The following is an 8,822-nucleotide window of genomic DNA, read 5'->3' as shown; positions in this document are numbered from 1 at the left end:
GTCCATCTAGTCAAGGCTATGGTTTTTCCAGTGGTCATGTATGGATGTGAGAGCTGGACCATAAAGAAAGCTGAGCACCGAAGACTTGATGCTTTTGAACTGTGGTGTTGGAGAAAACTCTTGAGAGTCCCTAGGACTGCAAGGAGATCCAACCAGTCCATCCTAAAGGAAATCAGTCCTGAATATTCATTGAAAGGACTGATGGTGAAGCTGAAACTCCAATACTTTGACCACCTGATGTGAAGAACTGACTCATTGGAAAAGACCCTGATGTTGGGAAAGATTGAAGGCAAGAGGAGAAGCGGACGACAGAGGGCGAGATGGTTGAATGGCATCACCGACTCGATGGACATGAGTTTGAGCAAGCTCTGGGAGTTGGTGGTGGACAGGGAGACCTGGCGTGCTGCGGTCCATGGGGTCACAAAGAGTCAGACACGACTGAGTGAGTGAACTGAACTCTCACTGGCCGAGATCCTCCGGGAGGGAGTGGCGGGGGGCGGGGGGGCAGGGACCACTGTGCCTGGTTGCTGAGAAAGGAGCAAACAGCGTTCTGCTGGCCGGTGGCCGGGAGGGGCTCCCACAAGCCTTCCGGGAGCCCCTCTGTCTGGGCCCATCAGGCCCATGCACACCTCCCGTCTCACCCCAATGACACTGCCAGCCTGTCCCTGAAACACAGGACCCCTCCCTCAGCAGCGTGGCTCCTGCGGGACTCTGCACACCTGGCTCCCACTGCCCGCCCTGAGCTTGAGTCCTGGGGTGGGGCCACCCTGGCTCTCAGCACACAGAGTCCCCTCGGAGCGGATCCCGCCTCAGCTGCCTGCTGTTCGCGCCTCAGCGCTCTCACTGGATGGCTCAGGCTGGCAGGTGGACCGTGCCTGTGGGCCAGTTGGTCAACAATGCCCAGAGCCGGGGGTTGAGAAAGGTTCTGAGGCTGCATCTGGGCTGCAGGGGAGACGCAGAAAGCAGAGGGTCAGTCCCTTCCTGACCTCCGCCTTCTCCAGTCCCTTCCCAGGAGGGTGGGGGCCTTTGGAAGGGCCCCTGAGCCCAGCAGGCTCTTCTGTTTGCAGAAGGACCGGCCCAAGAGAGGGGCCTCCCCACATGGGCTCGAGGTGGCAGGCAGGGAGCGCTCCCTCCGGACGGGCCAGTGTCAGGTGGGCGTGCTTCGGTTCAGTTTTGTCTCCGACCTTCTCTCTGGGTGTCTGGCTCAAGCCCCGAACACGCTGCTCACATCTGGAGGTCAACAGAGGGGGACGAAGGCCCCACCCCGTGGCGCAGCTCTACCTCCTCCCCGCCTCCTCTCGGCCACCCCCGCCTTCCTCTCTGTCCCCCTCCCTCCACCCCTCCCTCCACGAGAGCCGCGGCCTGGCCGTCCAAGGGCTGGGCTTGGCCTCAGATGAGGCGTCCCTGTGGACAGCGGTGAAGTCACGGATTAGTCTGTGGCTCCCAGGGTGTGGATTGAGAAGGTGTGCTTCCCTCTCCAGACTGGCGGTGGGGGTCTGGATGCCCGTCCCCTGGTGTGACCCTGAAGGAACACAGAGGGAGATTCAGTGAAGGACAGTGGGTATGGAGGGGCAGGCTGCCCAGGACGGCCTCTCCTTGCTGGGAAAGACCCTGGAGAGGTGCTGCCTGCGCTAGGCTGTAGACCACCCAGTGGAGGGGCCCCGGGGAAGGACCCCTCCCCACCAGGATCAGTATCCAGCGGACGGCCGGCGGTTCCAGGCCTCGGCTGACTCGTGTAGCCCAGAAACATCTGTAGAGGTCGTAACCCCCAGCAGCTGTGAGTGTGACCTTATTTGGAAATATCAACTTTGCAGCCGTAATCAATCAGAGGAAGGGGAGGTCCTCCTGGGGTCGGGGAGGACCTAATGCAAGGACCTGAGAAGATGAAACTTGGACAGGCAGGCAGAGAGCCAGCGACACGTGCCGATGAGGCAGAGACTGGTGCAATGTGCTGCCGCCCTAGGAGGGTCGGGGGCGTCCTGGCGCCCCTGGGAGCTGGACCGGTCCTCCCCCTGGGCCCCCAGAAGGAGCCCTGGCTCTGGACTTCCGGCCTCCAGGCCCCGAGGGAGCGGACCTCTGTTATTTAGAGCTGCACAGGCTTAGGAATTTGGTGGCGGCCCTAGGGGCCGGTGCCAGCCGGGCCTTCACTGCCTGTGGTCACTCTGGCCGGCAGAGCCGCCATCCTCTCTGCAGCTGTCTCTGCCCCCATCCACTCCCTCTCACACGGGCTGATGGCGCTGTTGCTCCGTGCCCTGGGCTGGGCTCCGGTGATGCCTGCGCCAGCTTCTGAGCAAGGAATGACGGTCTCCGTTTCCTGCTCCGTCTAAATGGTAATGCAGAGGCTGTCCCACTGCCTGGCTCTCCAGTTCCCCGTCTGCCACCTGTCCCTGGAGGGACCCGCACCCCTGGGCTGGGACGGTCATGGTCTGGTGCTGGGCACAGGCCGGCCGTGGGGCGACAGCGTTCATTTGCCGCGTCCTTTGTTCACAGGGGGGACACATGCCCAGATGTGACAGAGCAATATCATCTCGCTGGCAGCCCTCGGATCCCCAGATAAGCTGTTGATCGGACGGCGCCTCCAGTCTCTCGCTATCTGGCTTTATTTCGCTGTAATAGCGGGGAAGATGCAGTTGGTAACGACCCGTGACAGCTGCTATATGGATATTCCCAGTCTTGGGGAGAGAGACAGGAAAAAAAAATAAACACTTGATAAAAGTATGATTGAAGATTAATAGTTGTCTGGTGACGATTTGCAATGAAACAGCCCATAAAGAGATTATTTGTCTGCAGAGTCCAGTTGCTCCCGGCTGCAGAGAGGCTGGTGTTCAGAGAGGGTGCTGCTGGGCCGGGGGGGACAGGTGCCTCCGTGCAGGCCCTCGGGCCAGCCCCAGGGCTCGAGGCGGTTTCAGGAAGTCTTGGCCAGCAGCTTGGAAGAGGGCAGATGGAAATTGCTTTGGAACTGTTTATTTATTTATATGCCAGCATGTTTAAGAAAGGATTTAAAGAGGCTTAGAAATTGCTTTGTCTAAGAAGCTCCTAGTAATCCTCAAGCCTCTTCCCCAGCAGTGCAGCAGATACTGTGGCATCAGAGAGCCAGGTGGGGAAGGCTGGGCCAGGAATAAGACTCAGGTCCTTGTGCTAACAGTAAGGAAGCTGGGTCCCATTGGACTGCAGGGACCTCAATGCCATGGGTGGAAAAGCCAGGACTGAAAACAGCTCACTCACTCATTCATTCATTCATTCTCTCATTCATTTTTTCATTGGAATCCTGCATCCTATGTGAAATTTTGCTCATCAGAAGAAACCAAGAGACTAGTTACAAACTGGGACAAGTTATCTTGCTGCAAACATAACCAAGGAAAGGTCAATGTCCTGAATACAGAGACACAGCTTGCACCTCCGCCCAGAGGAGACCCCCTTGGCCAGTGAGGACCAGGAAGTGACTTTGGTCACTGGCCATCAGGGGAGGTAGGTCCAAGTTCTGGAGGATGTGATGGTGCCTGTTAAATTGGCAAAAATTACAAATTGGAGATGAAAATCACCTGGATGGGGGAGCAGGGGCACGGGATACAGGACAAAGGGTTAAGCGTGGGTGGCTGCCGTGGCTGTGTTGCTGAGGGGGTTATGAGGGTTTATTGCATTTTACAAATAACAGAGTAAGTGCATTCGTTCCCTGTGGCCACCAAACAAATTGGCACAAACTAGACAGCTTAAAACAACAGAAATTCATTCTCTGCCAGCTCCAGAGGCCTGACAGCAAGCTGTACCAGACCCCCTCCCCGAAAGGCTCCCGGGGACGGTCCTTCCCGCCTCTCGCCTCTCCCAGCTTCTGGTGGCCCCCGGGGTTTCTCTGGCACGTCCAGCTCATTTAACCGGAAGCTTCCAGGAGCAAAGCCTGTTCTGGCCAGGGGGCTGAATCCGACCAGACCCCAGAACAGAGTCTCATTTATCTGAAAGTGCTATGTGTAGCACCATGCAGGTCTCAGGTGGCGCCTGATTTCTGTTCTCAGACTGATTATTTAACACCTCCCAAGGGCGTCTCCACGATACCATCGGAGGAGATAACGGTGTACCTCTTGGCCCTGGGGAGCCTGCCAAGCTCATCTGTAGTATCTGGGAGTTTGAGTCTCAATCAGCACCTGGAGGAAAGGCGTGCCCACCCACCCACGTGTAGGGGGGCGGTGATGGGATGTGGCGACTTTGATGGGTTCAGCATAGTCCAGATCTGCGAGTCTCGAGTTCCAGTTTCTGCCATTTCTGAGCTTATTGACCTGAGGCAGGTCACTGTCACCTCTGAGCCTCAGTTTTCCATCTGTAAAATGAGAAGGCTGCAAGACGCGGGTCCACCCAGAAGCCATCTCAGCCTTTAAGGTGCTGCCCCTTTAAGGAGGGCGGGGTAGCGGAGAAGGTAGCCGCGCCCCCTTCCTCTCCTCGCGGAGCCTTCCAGACCGCCTGTCTCCGGCCTCGCCCCGCCCCCTAGGGGAGGGGCGGGAGCAAAGGGGGCGGGGAAGGAAGACGGTTTACCTTGCGGGGCGGGCGCGCGGCGCGTGCGGACGGCCGGAGAGGTGCGCGTGCGAACGGCCGGAGAGGTCCGCGGCGCGCACTTCCTGGCGTTGCCCCTTCCCCCTGCTCGCCGTTGCCCTGTACATCCGGGTCATTTGCCCGCCCCGCTGGCAGGAGCCGCCGCCGCCGCCGCCGCCGCCGCCGCCTGGCTCTCGCGGCTCCGCCGCAGGGGCGGGTGTGGAGGGGTTCCCGGCCCGGCCGCCGCCGCCGCCGCCGCCCCGCTCCGGGCCCGGGGCTCCCCCTAGCGCTGCTGAGGAGCCGCCGCCGCGGCTCGAGGAGGGCGGAGGAGCGGGGCTGAGAGCGCGCCTGGAGGCTCGCGGGGAGGGTGACTGGTTTATTTTTTCCCGTTTGCCTCGCTTCTCTCACAGCCCTGGCTCGTCTGCTCCGCGACCCCATTTTGGCGGAGAGGCGGGCGCGGTGGGGCCGGCGCCCACCCCGGCGCCCTCCCCTGGCGTGCGGCGGCATCTCCGCGGGCGCCCCGGGCCCTCCTCCGCGCCCCGGGCCGCCCTGGCGCTCATTCATTCGGCTGCGCCTTTCTCCGCCCCTGCCTCCTTCCCCTCGCGTCTCCCCGCGCGCGCCCGCCGCCCTTTCCCGTGGCCTCTGGCTCCGGGCGCTTCCCCTCCCGCGTCTGTGGTCGTCCCCCGACCCGGAGCGCCCACACCCTTCCCTCCCAGCGGCCGCCTTCCCTCCGGTGCTGGGCCCCGGATGCACACCCCCTTCTCCCTCGGACTCCACCGGGCCTCGCCCGGACACGCGGCCCTCCTGATCACCTGCCTTGAACTTGGTGCCCCGATACCGCCGGATTCAGGTGTTGCGTGGACCGCAGATCCTTAGCATTTAAAGTCCCGGTTCTCGGTCCTAGGGTGTGGCCTTAGCTGTGTTTCCAAAACACACGTTTCTACTGTAGTTATCCAAATGCATGACTGCCAAACTGTAGTGGACTTGGCACTTGCTGTGTGTGTGTATGTGTGTGTGTGTGGTCCTCATGGTTATTCTGGGTCACACCAAATCTCTCTCTTTTTTTTCCCTGGAGGAGTGTGTGATTGATTTGCTCTGAATGTAAAATTTGGCCGAAGATTGTTACTCTTTGAACTCCTCCACATTCCTTCTCCCGCTGTTCCATGACTGATTTGCAACATTACCTTTTAATACTGTTTGTTGGTGAAGCTTCTTGTCGGCTCATCTGTCACCAGCAGTTACTGAATGTCCCCCAGTGTGCAGAATACTGATGAAATGCCTGAATTCTCGCAGTGCTACAAAATGCCATTCTGGAGAAGACAAAGACTTGGGGCATTTGTTTTCACTTTTTCTCCCCTCCCTCCTGTAAATTTACTGAGTTTGAAATCTTTTTACTCCATCATGTGTAATGTGCAGAATGTGTATCAGTTGTGTGTTCTTAGAGTCTTGCCATTTGGAAGACTGGCATTCCAGAGGAGTGTTTTGTATAGCTCAAGGAATTTCAGTCACTTGGGTGTTCAGAGACTTATTGCAGATCGTTTTAGACTAATGTATCAAGAAAAATAAACTGATCCTTTTAATTCTTTAATTACACTTAATAATAGAAACAGAAGCTCTGTGTCTGGAACAACTTGGTAATTGGGGCTTATTTGATAGCCTGTTTGTAAAGTGTTGCAGTTAACTAAAGCTACCTGATTCAGCATTCATAAAATGAAATGACAGCAGTTTTTCTAATGTGACATTCATAGTTCATAATAATGAACTCCAAGGAAGGTACTTAATCCTGAAGTGCACCTTCCTGCCTGTCAGTTTGATACAATTGCTGTCAATATTAATAGCATTTGTCTAACAGCCCTTTCTTCTGGAGAGGTAGGTACTAAAAAGGTGGTTGGCTGTTTGTCCACTTTCAGGTTTTGGATGACCACTTGAAGCACTAAGATTACTTAACTTGGAGTCAAGATTGCATTTTTTTTTTTTTTTTTTTGGGCAGAGCAATTTTGCTGGGTAATATATATGTTAAATTCTTTAAAACTTTTAACAGGTAGCTACTTGAGAAAAATCTTGTTTTGTAAAATGTAGGATAAAAAGTATGAATTCTAGATTGTTTGATGATTGCATTAAGGCTAGATTTTTCTCTCCTAAGAAAAAATGGTTGATCAAAGGAAGGCATGATTAGTAAATTGACCCTAGTCGCCCCAGCAAAAATTCAGTTTCAGATGCTGAGTGAAACTGAGTGAATGTACTTTATTTCTGATAGATTACAAGTGACATGTAACAGCTAACTTAAGATTTTCTCAAAACTTTCTCCTTCAGATGGGTGAAAAATAGTGTCATTCTTGAGGTTATTTGACTCATTTAAAGTGGTCATTTACCTTTACTTAGTAATTGAGCAGTAGAGACGGATGCTTATTTCATTTAATCCTAGTCTCCTTGGGGAAAATATTGTACTGTCACTTTTATGAAGTTATTTAACTCTTAACTATTAATGCCCTCCAGTGTTGGAACATACAATTTACTCTTTTCACTGTTTAAGGAAAACAGCATTTCAGGAACATTTAATCACAGTGTTGGTGGCGCCCACTGTCGCTGTGGTCTCGCCTTTCCTGTTACTCTGTAACAGGGTTTGGCCCAGTGCCTGCCTGTGCAGTGGACATGCAGTCAGTGTTCTGACTAATTGGATGAATGGCAGGTTTGCAACAGTTAGACTGTAGCACTTTGTAATTATGTGGCAAAAGTTTTAGAGAAAGATGTTGATTGCTCTCAGATGCAATTTTCTCTGGTAACTTGTAAGTTTTGTTTTTCAAGGGAAAGCGCGCCGGCAGTCCCCCACTACCATAAATTACACAGTCGAGTTTCCCCTATTTGAGGAAATCGCAGAGGTCAACACACCGGAGTGCAATGGGTGAGCCTCACCCTGGGAGAACCACCTTCTTGATAATGGTGTCTCCTCTGCCAGGTAAGTATACTTGTAAGTTTTGAGAATTGCTATATATAATTATTTTAAACTGCTTTGAAATCTTTGGGGAGAAACTACAATAGACATATCAGTTTGTGATATGCTTTAGTTCCATGAAGGGATATGTTCACTGAAAATGGATATTTGTTGTATATATCTTGTCAACATTCATGACCAATGGTAATTCAGATAATTTCTTGTATATTTAAAGTTTCTAAAAATCAGCATAAAAACTCTTTTGAGTGTGTGAGTTCATCCTATATTATAATCAGTTCACTAAATAACGTTAATTTTCAAGGAGCATTTTTTCATATAGTAGAAAAGTAATGAATCTGATAATGTGGCAATGTTTACTTAACATTTCAGTGGTGGTGATGATAATGATGTTAATAGTAACTAACACGTAGCTAGTGTGTGCTACTTGCCGGGCAGTGTCGTAAGACATTTAATCTTTACAACACCCTAATTCTAAAAGGTGATAGTGTCATAGACCAGGAAACTAGTAAGGTTAGGTAACTGAAGGGACACAGAGATGGAGGACTGGGTCTCTGCTCCTAATTGTTACTCTGTAATAGGGAACACCTCTGTGCCACGTTCTCTATACGACCGTGCAAGGTGTAGGTTAATTCCTAGTTAATTCTTAAGTAGCATTAGCAAAGTAAGGCTCAAGCCGCTTAGGTAACTTGTCCAAGTACTTGCCCAAGTAGGATCAAGAAGGCTGGCATTTCAACGCAGGCCTCTGTGACTTGTAGTCTTCACTAAAATTATTTCAAAGTACTAATTTGAGGTCCTGTATTTTATGTTATACATTTAGAAGGCATACTTAAAACAGCGAGTCTCCCAACGTTTTCAGCTGCCACACAGGATGGATAACGTTCACTCTTCTCTACTGTCTGTGAGCATATACGTTACATGTCAGTTGCTCAGTCGTGTCTGAGTCTTTTCAACCCCATGGACTATAGCCCACCAGGCTCCTCTGTCCATGGGATTCTCCAGCCCACCAGGCTCCTCTGTCCATGGGATTCTCCAGCCCACCAGGCTCCTCTTGTCCATGGGATTTTCCAGGCAAGAACACTGGTGTGGGTCGCCATTGTCTTCTCCAGGGGCTCTTCCCGACTCAGGGATCCAACCCAGGTCCCTGCAGTGCAGGCAGATTGTTTATGGTCTGAGTTACTGTGAGCAAATACAGGATTATAATTTCCTGTCCACTGGCTGTAGCTTCACCCCTTTCCCACTCACACAAGTATACTGGAATGCAAATGAGTGACATTTGTAAAGTTTTTTAAACAAGGAAATCATTCTTAGAATTTTGATCCTTTAACTATAAGCCATTTCTTGTGACATG

General features: G+C 52.6%; 1 non-coding gene across 1 annotated transcript; it reads right to left on the bottom strand.

The window, feature by feature from the left end:
• Positions 1-7,322: 7,322 nt before the first annotated feature.
• LOC133071491 (U1 spliceosomal RNA) lies at positions 7,323-7,485 on the bottom strand. The gene has a single exon (XR_009696443.1). It is a non-coding gene; the product is annotated as a U1 spliceosomal RNA (small nuclear RNA).
• Between the last annotated feature and the right edge of the window lie 1,337 nt (positions 7,486-8,822).

This window comes from Dama dama, chromosome 16 (genome assembly GCF_033118175.1).
Source record: "Dama dama isolate Ldn47 chromosome 16, ASM3311817v1, whole genome shotgun sequence".
NCBI lineage: Eukaryota > Metazoa > Chordata > Mammalia > Artiodactyla > Cervidae > Dama > Dama dama.
The sequence above is the reverse complement of the archived record's forward strand: the minus strand, read 5'-3'. Positions and strand labels throughout refer to the sequence as shown.